The sequence below is a fragment of the Crocodylus porosus genome, unplaced genomic scaffold (assembly GCF_001723895.1).
Source record: "Crocodylus porosus isolate Cpor-Errol unplaced genomic scaffold, CroPor_comp1, whole genome shotgun sequence".
In the NCBI taxonomy this organism is placed as follows: Eukaryota; Metazoa; Chordata; order Crocodylia; family Crocodylidae; genus Crocodylus; species Crocodylus porosus.
This window is the reverse complement of record NW_017728933.1, coordinates 1,484,304-1,497,780: the sequence shown is the minus strand read 5'-3', so window position 1 is coordinate 1,497,780 and position 13,477 is coordinate 1,484,304. Positions and strand designations below refer to the sequence as shown.

Here is a 13,477-nt window from a genome sequence, read left to right as displayed (position 1 = left end):
GTCCAACCCCTCCAGAAGCTCCCTAACTAAATCCTCGCTAACCCGTGGCCCAGGTGTGCCTCCCCTGGGGCCCCAGGGGGGCCCAGCAGGGAGATGGCTGCCCTGGTCCCTACTTAGGAAGACGGAGGCAAAGAAATTGTGTTAGCTTTGTCGTCTGGTGTGATGACCAAGTTCCCCATGGCGTCCTGCAAGGGCCCCACATTACCCGGGACCTTCTTTTTACCCCCTATTTAAAAAAGGACTTCTTATAGTCCTTAATCTGGGAAGCTAGTCCCAGTTCCATCTCTGCCTTGGCCTTCCTAACTAAGTTTAGGTTAGATGATTCTTCATCCTCTGCATTTGCAGCTTTGTGCCCCTTCTTTCTTGGGGTGGGGCAGACTGCTTTGCCATCCCTACTAGGGTTTTGCTTGGTGTTTCTCATATAGCCCCTTCATTTCCTTGAACCATGTGGAATTCCCAATGCCAGTATTACTATGCACAAGCCAACAGCTGCACAGTCCGTGAGATAAGAAACAGGATAAGGCTCAGGATTCAGACTAGAGAAATGTAAATGATTTTTTTTCTGGTTGGGTTGTTTAATGAAATTACTTCAATATACAATATCCTTTTCCCAATTATTAACAGCACTATGCAATGATTTTCAAGCTCACTCTGTAACCACATGCTGATTAATTGAAGACTCTACTGATCTGAATGAATTTCTCCCCTTTTAATCTAAAAAAAAAATATCAAGGAAAGGCACTTAAACAGAAGCATAAAAATGTGACTTGTAGTAGCACAGCTCTATGTATGTATGTAATAATTTATGTCATCAATCTTCATTCCATAGGTGTCAAACAGCACTTGCTCCCACCTGAAAATAATTATCATTCCGTAACATTACCATAGTCAAGCTGATTAGCATATACAGCACCCCTTCTGGCTGATTGTCAGAGCAGCACAGACCTTGCCTTTAGAGAGAGCATTTCATCTACCTCTGCAATTTGAGAGAAGGGATTTCCCGTGGCTAAAAAAAGACAGTTGTAAATTATTGTTGCCAGGAAAAAAAAAAAAAAAAAAGGAGGCAAGGCGAAGCAAATAAAGTCCCAAAGCTCAGAAACCTGACTAGGATCCTCCTACCCTATGTCACTTTGCAAAAGATGCCTCAATGCTCAACTGGATGGCTTTTGTTCAGGTGCCTCGTACAAAAGTTTTGCCCAAACAGTTTATTAGTTCTGTTTGGTTGCATTACTCTATGTATTACAGCATGGCAGGTAAAGTTACTACTGATGAACAACATCTTCAGCATCCAAGGATAAATATGACCTAATCTGAGGCAGATCATTCAGCCCCTGAGTGACTGTACCCTGCTGCCAGGAATCTAATCCCTGCTTCATAATGGGTCACAATAGATTTAGGTCATGAATGCTAGGAAAAGGATGCAGATTTTTACTACTTTACTATTTCTATTTTCTCCTCAGATCTCAATTGTTCCCTAAAATATGAATAGCTTATAAAAGGCTTATTTAAGCAAATACACTTGAAGAACCAAATGGAGCACTTTCATTGCTATTACACTACACACACTATCTAAGAAAAATTGTTATTGGACCTAAATACAACGTAGAAACGTATACAATATGTATACACACTCCATTCTTCCCCCTCTACATAGAAAGACAAGTCTTCACCCTTCAATTATCCAAAGTTTTAATTGCTGCCCATGTCACACACTGTGATTTCTAATTTTCAGAAAGTACAACTCTGCTGGAACTATACATAGTGCCAAAATGATCTGTACCACTGAGCAATTTAATAAGTAGTAGAAATGTAAAATAAATCCTCATAAAAGCATCCTTTACTGTTAAAACTGTATTCCTAAACTGCCTTGCCCTACTTCTGTTTGAACTGTGTAAATCTTTGCATAAGATACCGATTTAAAAATCAACATAGGCTTTGGCTTTAAGATGCTTTTGTTGCATTATTTCAAACCAGATAGTATTCAACACGGCTCAGTAGCCCTAATTTCATAACTATCCCTCTATGGGCAATTTCTACCTGTTTTTCTGCTGGTTAAAGAAAAGAAAGGAAGCCATGTTTGCAGATCTGAAACCTGAGATTTAAAGGGACTCGTGATTGTAGAGACCCAAAAGTCACAGTAAGGGATCCATGAGTGCTCAGTGCTTTCCGAGATCAGGCCCTTTTAAGGGGTCACTAGTCAGTTTTGAAAATCATGGCCATAAACTATAGAAGGCCAGAAAGGAAATGGTATAAATTAGCCTAACCTTGACTGAAACAGTGGCCACTGATAAGAAGCTACCTCTTACTGGGCAAGAGGGACAGCTCGGCCTGGGAAGCAAAACTGCGCTTTCTTTTTGAGTTGGTGGGAATACAGGCTATCAAAACAGAATATGAGACTGAATTAGAAATAAAAGTGTGTTCAGCCAGAAAGCACACACAGATCAAGCAGAGGCAACTCACAGAACTCATAAGGTAACACTCTCCCTATGCTAATTTTCATTTCAATTAGATTATGTTTCAACTACAGCCAATTTTCCTTATGTTACTGACACATTAAGTTCCATGAGGGAAGGCAACTGGGAAAAAATATAGATGGGAGCAAAAGTTCTTGTCTGCTAATCTCTTCAGCTAATCACAAAACATCCAGGTTCTTGGCATGTTTTTAGTGGGGATTAGTCCCTGGTTTAAAGGTTGAAAAGAAAACAAAAAAATTCATGAGTTTTCACTTCATCAAGCACTATTGCTAACTGTGATTGCATTCAGATGTCAAATCCAGCTGCATCCAGATGTCAAATCCAATAACAGTATTAATCACATCTGATACTCTTCCTGGTCTAGTTTTACTAAGCACTTGTTAGGGATGACCAGGACACACACACCAGCTACTAACTCGGACTTGAACATGATCAGAAATGGAAGATTTTGCATAGCTTTTCAGTGATATTGGCCCACCTGAGAGAATTAGACATAGGCAAAGATTTTTAAGAAGAGATACAATTCTGTAAGCCTCAAATGGTGGAATCTGGCATGAAAGAACTGAAAAATCAGTTGTCATCTAGAGAGCGAGCAAGTGAGCAGAGAGACCTTGTTTCACATTAAGTCTGAAATACAACCATTTCTAGGGTGAAATGCAGTAGCCCCATTCTATGTTAAAGATATTGAGGGCCTATTAGTATTTCTCAGCACGGACAGTGATACACAAATGAACCAAAGACAGGAAAGGAACTCCTGAAGCTTTTATGTATTTTGTTGTTGTTTCCCTCCAGGCTCCCCTATGTTTGCAGATACAGTTTCATAAGATGCTCTGTTTTTAACACAAACTTTTGAGTAACAAACACATGTATTGGTAAAGCCTCTTTAGATCCCCCATGCCATTTTCAGAGGGGGAGTGTTCCTGGAAAATTCATCTCAGGTGAATCTGTGTAGGTGACAGCGTGCGGGAATGAATACCATGCATTGATAATACAGGGATGCTATAAATCAGGCACTCAGAGTACTAAACCTTTAAACAGACTGCTCCCAGCATAATTCCAGCACCTTTGCTAAAGGCCGGAAAATATCATAAATGCTGTGTCTCTCATGTAGGCCACTAGGTTCTCTATTATGGGCCTGCAGACAGCGACACCTTTACTATTCTTCCCATCCCCTGCCACTTTTTTAAATGATGCCAGTGGAAGATGTGGTACTCTTAAAGCTTCTGGGTTGGGTTTTTGGGGAGGGAGTGGGGGGTTGTTTTGTTGGTTTGTGGGTTTAATATATTCTTTCACAGCAATAGCTACAGCATTGGGCTGGAATTTAGGAGAACCAGATTTTATTCTTCTCTCCATCAGTAACCTGCTTCCTTGGGCCTAATGTCCCTACCTGCAAAAAAGATAATTCAGACCTTTGCAAATCACTTTGATATCTAACAGTGAACATACTGCAGAGAATTATAAGAAAGACAGTACGGTATTTTAAAAAACAGCTCATTGTATCTGGTAGGTCTATCTTGGGAATAAGATATAAGACAAGGGAGTAGGGTTAAAGACCAATCTCATTTAATCACACAGTACATCATTATGTACTGTATTCCAAGCCTATCAATGAGGATTAGTTAATTCAGGGTATTTATATACTGGGTAACCCCCTAACACTTGGAGATTACAGCATCTCTGTTTCTCAACAAGGGAATAAAGAACACATTATCTAAGATTAAAATATACAGGCCATTATATTGTGTGCGTGCATGCGTGCGTGTGTGTGTGTGCGCGCGTGTGCATGCGCACACTCATTCGATGGCCTGTATATTTTAATAATAGATAATATATGTGTGTGTGTATAAACAGTTAGAAAGGTATCTATATATAAAATACCCCTGGATGGTCTATTAACTAAAAAGTGGAACTGCAATAAAAAAGGCTATTCATAAGCAAGACAAAGCAACTAATATAGCATAGACTAAAAGAAATAAAGCCTTCATATATGCATTCAGTAACACAGAAGTCAGGCTTCCTGTATCCTTGGTCAGCCACCCAGTGACTACACTATATTAACCAAATTACATAAACCAGAAATTACATGGGGGGTAGGGAATGGGATGACAATTTTCCATCAAATAGATGGAAAGATGGTGAGGGATTTTTCAACCAGCTCCTATATAATATATAGCAGATTTCAGGGAGAGCACGAGAGTGTCAGAGTCATACAGCATCCTTGCAGTACTGCTGGTACAAGCAATAAGGCTTTTTCTGGCTTTTGTAACCTTCCTCCTTCAGAACTGCAATGGGACTAGTGAGCTGAGTCCCTAGAGTGCATGTATTCTGTGTATAAGAGTGTATATATTCTGTTCCTTTCAGAACTCATACTTCATTTTTGAGACATAATTGAGAATATCTATCAAAATATACAAGCATTTGCTGACCTCAGAAAAAAAAAAGTCTTTCTGGGACTTTAGAGCAATATACTGTACTGCAGCTTCTGAAGTTGCTTCAGCTATTTCATTTCTGGGTCAAGAAATCACAAGTTCAAACTATATATAACAAAAATAACTGTGAGCCATCTGTGATTTTATCGGCTTAATGTTCAACTTGCCACCCAAGCAGCATAACTTATTACTGTATTAGTCTTGAGACCCAAGCAGATCAGGGTGCCTTAGTACTAGATGCAGAACAAAACCAGAGTATGGAATTAGCCTCTACCCCAAAGGATTTAGCATTCTTAATTTCTGCTGTGTATTTACATTATAAGGGGAAATTAATACAGACGGCTCCTATTTTCAGTTGCTGGGCTAGGAAACTGTCAAAATGTGGCAAAAACAAGGCCACTTTAGTGCAAAGTGTTCAAAGATCCATGTGTCACTTGAACCCCAGTTAAGCCCAGGGAATAAAGGCTTAGGACTCATGCTGGTCTTCTGCACAAAGAAGAATTTTACTACGAGTAAAGAAATTGCCTTCTCTAAACAGTCTAACACAACCTCCTCATTGACATATTTCAGTCTAATTAAAGAAAGGAATAGGATTTCTCCTTGTAAAACTAACTTTCAAAAGAAAAAAAAATGACTTCACTGAATTTGTTCATCTTAAGGACATTTCTTTTGGGATTTGCTTTTCTTTATCCCCCATCCTATTTTGAGAAATACTCCAACTTTGCGGGACATGGTATGGGAGTTTCTGCTTGTTGCGTATTTTCTGAACGTGGAAAGTCTATTCAGTTCACTGAGCAGGATGCCCAAATCTATCACTTGTTCAGAACTCAGACAACAGCTCTAAAATAGCCGTGCGCTGAAAGACAATGCTGTGCAGTACAGCGTACCTTTTTTTTTTTTTTTTTTTTTTTGTATCTGAGGATGGGAAGGAGACTATCACTCCATCAGTGTCTAAAATGTGTACATATACCCAAATAATGACAAAGATATATATACAGCTCTGTGGGAATTTTTATTCCATTATTCCATGTATCCCTCTTTCCCGTCTTTACCCCTGGATACTTATCTTCCAATGCTCTCTCAGAAGCCATACAACCAGGCCTGCAATCAGCGGAGGAGTTTGTATCTAGGGCTCCTAGAAACAACAGAAAAGAACGCCCCACATCCCAGCCCCACCAGAGCCCTTTGATTTTGACATTCACCCCTCTCACTGCTTGTGTTCAAGACATTTTTCATCTGCTGACCTTTCTGGAGTAAGTGGGACTCATTCACATGGTTCATAGGTCTTGCAATGGCCTCTAACACAGGAGTGATACTGTTGACTTCCACTACAAAGCAGGTTATGTCTGGGGATACTTATGATAAAGGATCAAGTACTGGCTACAATAGTTCACAGCGCCCTGGACATAACCTGCTCTTAGATTTAAGCAAAGAAGAGAACAGACGTGGTAGGGCATCTGTTTGGGACTCTTGACTCTGCTATGCAGATCCCAGGTTTTCACAAAGCAATTCAGGTGCTACTTTTCTCAACGTTACCTGCCTGACTTAGGAGCCCAAGGCCAAAATGTAAGTGTTTAGGCACTTACTGCCCACTAGCATTAATCCTTTTGAGCTAGGTGACTAAATACCTTTAATGAGCTAAGCCTTTGATTCTCTTTTCCTCAGTTCCCCACATCTACAAAAGGGGCTAACAGCAATTCCTTGCCTCACAGGGCATTGCAGGTGATAAACACACTGGAAACCGAGAGACTGAGACTCTTCAGTAACAGAGGACAATACCCGTGACATTACTGTACTTAGTCAAGCAATTCAGAGAACAGAATTTCAGACATTCTGCAAAACACATCTAAAACTCTAAAGTATTCTTAAGTCATCCTAAATATATATACTACCAGGGAGGAAGGAGAACAACTGAATGTAAAATAGCTTTGTTCTTCAGGAAAAAAAAAAAAATGGCATTTTTATTATTCCTCCTCTTCCTTTATCCTCCAGTTTTATCCTAGTTCTCATTTCCACTCTGCATTGTAGTGGAAGTCAACAGTATAACTCAAAGCTTTGTGAAGATATGTTTGTTCGGTAAACAAGTTAAATGTGTTTGTATAACTCTTGCTGAAGCAAGATTTAGTTTTTGCTGAATGGCTACACACTATGTATTTCTCTCTGCAGATACACAAGGGGGAAAAAAAGAGGATTTAAAATAAACATGTGGTCCACAAAAAAAAGTTTCCAGCCATGAATTCTCTTAGAAAGGGAAGAGAGCAAAGGGGGAGGTGACAGAGCATCACTCAAAGGATGGAGAATGCATTTCCATGACAACTGTGCAGACGCAGAACACAAGGACAAATGAATAAACAATATAATCATGATGCGAATGTTTCAAAAAAAGGAACTGTATAATAAATGTTCAAAGGCCATATTCTTCAACTGATGTTAATGGAACTCCTCACAAAATTGGGCAGATTCTGGCTCCTAGGTATTGAAAGAAAGCCTCCCCTGCCAAAAAAAAATTATTTTCGAGAGTGCTGGGTGCTGGTCTATTTCTGCTTCTGCTGTGGGAGTAAATGGAGTTGATGAGAAATAGGGTAACTGCTTCTGATAATTCTATCTTCACTGCTTCACAGATTTTCAGATTGAAAGGAAAATTCCCCAGTATTTTCCCCTGCCCTGCACTACATTTGTGACATTACTTTGTCCTCCCAAACCATTAAGCTCTAGTGAAATTATACATGCAATCAAGCATTTCACAGATAACATCTGCAAATTTTGACTGAAGGAGACATACGGACGTCTCTTAAGGGGTGAAAATGACCCCTTTGAAGAAAGCCAGGCCCAGGTCTATGCACGCACTTGAACCACATTTAAATCTAGGAATTTGTCTTCCTAACTCCTACCATTGTTCTGCACCCACCATTGTTCATCCCAGGTGCCTACAAGTGACTCAGTCCCAATCTACAAGCGACACCAATCTGCAGTCACAGTTCAGATGCAGGCATGGATTTCAACTAGGGAATAACATCCACTACCCTCTCTTTTCCCTGGAGGGAAAAGGAGGAATATGGGGTCAAACCACATCAGCAAAAACACCAGAAACTACTGATTACAAACTGTGTTTATAGTTATTATCAGAGCAAACTTCACAGATCTCTCACTGTTCTTTGACAAGAAGGAAGTGAAAGACACTGCTAGACCCGATTCAAGAGAAGGTCCTGCGCCTGGTATCTGATGGACTTGCCTGGGAACCAGGCGTGGAGCAATTGTGTAACTTCTTCTACCCGAGTTCTGGTCTCCAAATCTTTAAGAACCGCCACTTCAGGCAGCTCTGCCTGTATATCTGTGTTATAGATTTCCACAGATCAATACAAATGCAACAATGCATGAATATAGGGTAAAACTGCATCTGAAACCATCTGACGGACTGCTGTGCACCACTGGTGTTCATCACCACTGCCGTCCCATTAGCGCAGTTGCCAATGGTCAAATTCACAAGGGAGCCCATACAGGTTGCCTCTCTCTAGGGCTTTATTTAACGCATGTTAGCGTAAATGAATGTTATTTCTTTGTTGGCACTGGGAGCATTTAGATTTTTGACAGCAAGTGAATAAATATTGCTTGCTTAAAGGCAGTTCTTTGAAATTTGCAGTCTCTTCTCTTCTGTATTTTTTTCCTCCTAAACGTGCATGTAAAAGCTTTATCAGGGTGAACTGTGTCTTGGCATTGTCTTTGATACTGTCTTGGCTTATGTTATAAAGATAATAAAAATTCTTGCTGTTGGGAACCTGAACAACTCCCCAGTTGTATTTTCCTTTTGGCTTCTGCTTATACCATTAGCTGTTTGCAAGTGTTAATGTGGAACATTATTAGTATTACAGCTTGTTTTAACTTTGCAGTGGGGGGTATTTTTTTCTCCATCATTCACTTAGAGAAGAATTTTCTGATCTCAAAGTAAAGAAGCAGGGTTCTTGCTGGATTCTTCCACCCTCTAGTTACACTTAGGAATGCTTTGAACTGCACATGTTCTTACTCATTTTAATTAGACAACTTGTTGAGTAAGGAACTACTGAACGTTGAGGTGAAAAACCTGAGTCTGTTAGGCCTGGGGCAAATTAGTCCAACCAAAATTAAGGGTGAGAAACTGCTGAAAGGGATTTGAGTTTTAACGTTGCTTGCATTGCTGGTTATATTAAATCATTCTGCAGAATTTAGGATATATTTTTATCATGAGCGTTTAGAGCTCCCTCTTGCACTCATGGGCCTCTACACATCTAAATAAACAAGCGACAAGTCACCCAACCCTTCACCCTTAATTCCCTGTGAATAAAAAGTAGATATTTATGACCTCACAGAATTTAGAAGCATCCTTAATTACTACTGAGCTGATAAAAACAAAGAAAAACATTTAGAAAAGTTAAAATATCAATTTTTTTGTCAAAAACTTAAGGTTTAAAAAAACACTTTAAAAAGCGATGAGTTTCACACAACTCCAACTTGGCCAGCACACATTCCTTTAACTCTTTCATGCTTTAGTTCAGCCTTATCAAAACTAATCCAATTGTACACATGATACTACATGGATCACTGTTGAATGACATTTTATATAACAGTAAGATGCTCTGGTCATTCAGTTTGGATCCTATGGACCTCATGACACAAGGGTTCCTGTACTATATTCCAATGAAACAGGATTTTACATCAGAAGACTTTGCAGTTTCCAGCATCTGATCCCGTGCCTATTGCTCTAGCTAACTTGCATAGGCACTGGTTGGTTCCTCAAATGAATACTGACATCATCTTACCTTTTCATTGCTTTCAAAGTCAGGCTTAAAAAATGCAGCACTGGAAGTGTAGTTCCCCTTGTTTCCCACCATAAGAAAATGGGAAGGTTTCACCAGGGTAACCCTCTATAATTACTGCATGTAGCACAGTGTTTAAATATATGAATTTTGTTGACAGATTGTCACTTCAATTAGTTCACTGGTTGATTTTGTGTAATTACAATAGTTTGTCACTGGGTTGTTTTCTCTAATTTGCAGTCTCAATTATATAAATTAGATTGATTAGCAGAGGTGCTTGCTTTGCTTACCTTGTATGCAGAATATACAAGTGGTGCTCTCTCCTTGGGCTGTTCAATCCTTTGGTCACGTTGTGTGTTATCCTCCGCAGAAACATTTCTTTGTCTGGGTAAGAAAGAAAAAGCACTGATGAAATGAGAATACTCTTCCTGGATTGTTTGCTAGCATTTTGCTTAGGATGAATTTTGGAGCTGGCAACCCTTAAAAAAAGGCAAATTATGATGTTGTTTTCTAATGGTTAGAAAAGGTGCTGAAAGCAAGGACTTCTGTGTTTTCTACTCGGCTCTGTCACCAAAACTTTGGAAAGTATACCCAACTTTTCTGCACCTCAGTTAACTCAAGTGTGAAATAATTCACATTTATAATTGTGTAGATGCTTTCACTGAGGGACAAACAAGTGGTGCAAAATTACGAAAAATAATAATTATGGTTAATCATGTATCCAAACAGAGTTCACAACAATGTTATTAGGTGGCTCAAGGCATCGTTGCAAAATACTGTAACAAATAAATAATAACACCTGTGTATAATTTAGGAGACACATTATAGCAGCTTCTTAAAAGCAGGAGCCGCAGGCTACTCAAAGCTTAATTCTCCATGGGCACACACATAAGATGGGCATTCAAATCACTGACAAATGAGGGAGAAATACTACGCCATCAAAACACTAGCTTTATGTACTCCATTTAATCTGAATAAAACAAAATAGACAAAGTACTAGTTAGAGAATCTGGACTTCAGATGTTACCACTGGATTCCAGGTACATGTCAAGGAGAAATGCCAAGATTAGCCAGACTGGTTCACGCTCTAAAGCAGTAATATTTGGTAGTATCCTCAACCATTTTCATTATACAAAAAAAAAAATCTCAGCGCTTATCACATATAATACATGTCCAATCTCTCTGCTTTATATATAACAGAAGATATATTCTGCCCATGCTGAGAAGTCATGGAAGCACTTCTATTAATACTGTTTTGCAAAACCTCTTTTTCACCAAGGATTATGTCTAGACCCAGAGCTGGTTTTCTGCTTTGCCACCAAGTCCTATAGAAAGGTCATCCCCAGCTATTCAGGAGGAACACAGAGAGAACGCCTCAGACAGCCAACTACATACCTACCTCCCTCTTGATGTAAAGCAGAAGCCTAACACAGGCTCTCTCTACTCACCTGAGAGAACAGCAATTTGCTACTAACCCATATTAACTTAATTAAATCTAGTAGCTTGGCAGAACTTCTGTTTCTTGGAAAATAAACAGTTACAAAATTAATTCTTTGTTCCTAACTAGAAGAGAAAATTGAAATTCAACATTTCCCAGAGCAAAAAAAATATTTGAAGATGGAGGGGGGAGGGAAGTCACAGGCAAGAAAGAAAGCAAGCAATTATTTTCAGATCCCCAAACAGTCATTCTAATTTTGCCTTGCACCATTTGACAAAACATATTTCAAAACAAAAGGCCATTTTTTTCAAAACAAAAATTTAAGTGTTACTTCTTGAAAATGCTGGAAGGGACTTTTTCAATATTTCTAAACGAAAAATGTATCAGAAGGAAGATACTCCAGCAGAAAATTAAAAATTTAAATTAATGGGCATTTTTGACAAAAAAGCTTTCTGTCAAAAATGTTAAATGCTCTATTTAACTGCAAGATACACGTTCTCTAGTAGTAATTGTTAAAAGAATCTATTGTACTTCCATAACACTGGGTGACATTTTATTCTTCACAACTAAGTCATTGTAAGCAGAAATGAGTTAGGTGCTTAGCAGAAAAACACTTAAAAAGAAAAAGAGACCCTTATGAACCTCTTTCAAAGCTTACCATAAATAATGCAAAAGAACCTAAAACAAAAATTACTAAGAATCGGCAGTGGAGGACTGCCATCTGTAAAGCTGTGCTATATGCTTCAACATTAGCAAGTCTTATGGACATTTTTACTACAACTTTTTAAAAGAATTCTGTAAAAGAATTTCCATGGATTGATTTCCTTCTTGAAGGAAGGGAACCTGATTCTTTTCTCACTTCAAAGGGCATAAATCAGGAAAAATTACATTGAGAATGATCACATTACTTTGGCAGGAATGAGCAGAAACCAAATGTTGGGTGCCTTTCAAAGAAACCCCAAATTTTTAGTCGACAATGTGCTTACTTTGCTCAGAACAGAAAACAGGAGGGGGAAAAACTGCTTAGAAAACACAACACAACTGAACTAAACTACAGTTTCATGGACAGACCAACAGAAAAAAATCCATGCAGCCCCCTGCCATGGATTATGTTTTATTTCATTAGGCTTACATTACCTGCCCAGAACACCTACCAACTGGCATGTACCACACATGAGTCTTTTGGATGCATGCCCAGAGTCACAGGTGCCAGGAAAAGAGGCTTTTACTAACAGGACCTGGAATAGCATAGCAACTATCAGCTCATTAGCAATCAGTCACATCTTTGCAATGCAAAAGTGCCTTTTTTTTTATTACTACATACTGCTTTACAACTCAAGGCCTCCCCTTAACTTGGCATCTGTAAAGATTTAAATGAAGAATTTTTATTTTGATGTGATTTTGGTTTTCAAGTTGCACTGAAGCCACCTCTTTGTAGTTGCTAACTTCTTGGCTTTGATGTGTATGGTGCTACACCAGGCATATTTTCAACCCCAACCAAAAAAAGGGTACATAGAAAACCTGGGTTTGACTTCTACCATGACCTTGCACTGAATAGACTAGTGAAATGGTAAGAAACTACCTGTGCTACAGGGTACATGCCTTTTACTAAGAGAAAGCTCCTTTCCCCTCTGCAAGACAGCTGTAGATTTTCCATTGGTAGACCAGAAAATACCGAGTCACGGCAACAAACCAGATCCTGAGGTGGCAGTGGCATAATCTAACTCCATTATTTTGAGCTACACTTAAGTAGGCCAACTGCAACTCTGACCCTACGAACTGAAAACGCATTGAGGAATTATCATCATTGCTCTGGCTTTTAGATTGCAAAACTGTCAGAAGTGCTTAAGTTACTCAGGAACTCAAATGCCACTTGAAGAAAACAACCACAATGAACAACAGGCCCACAATTACAGCTCACCTAGTAATGTTATTTGGTTATCAGGCTTGTGGCTAGCAGACACGTACCTTGGCTACCCAAGGGAGGATGCTTGCTTATTTCTGCTTTGCTGTGGAGGGGCAAAGATATGCCTTTCAACTGTCACAGAAAAGCAACGATGGAAGTTCCCCAAACTATTTTTCCCATCCAGAACTTTACAAACAAACTGAGACCCACCCAGAGAAAAGCCCCGCTGCCCAGACTACTTCATCCAAACACCAATAGGTAGCCTCTCCCCTAAAAAGAAAAAGAAATGGGGGGGGGGGGAAAAAACCCTCCAAAAGTTTAAAAAATGACCAAATTGCCCCCACCTTTACTTCATCATAAATGCACAGCAATCCACACACCCTCTTAGAAAGCTGCTTCTAATCAGGGCCCTAATGAGTCTCAGCTGCAGTGGTTTCAGC

At 39.3% G+C, this 13,477-nt stretch overlaps 1 long non-coding RNA gene across 3 annotated transcripts in view; it reads right to left on the bottom strand.

Moving 5' to 3' along the window:
• LOC109317311 overlaps positions 1-13,152 on the bottom strand; it is an 18,174-nt gene extending 5,022 nt beyond the window's left edge. Inside the window, exons 1-3 of one of the 3 annotated variants that reach the window (XR_002103021.1) lie at positions 13,100-13,151; positions 9,984-10,077; positions 9,005-9,035 (exon numbers count right to left, since the gene is read on the bottom strand). This is a non-coding gene — a long non-coding RNA (uncharacterized LOC109317311). Of the gene's footprint in view, positions 1-9,004; positions 9,036-9,983; positions 10,078-13,099 lie in introns of those variants that run through there. The other 2 variants (XR_002103020.1, XR_002103019.1) reach the window with 2 other exon arrangements.
• Between the last annotated feature and the right edge of the window lie 325 nt (positions 13,153-13,477).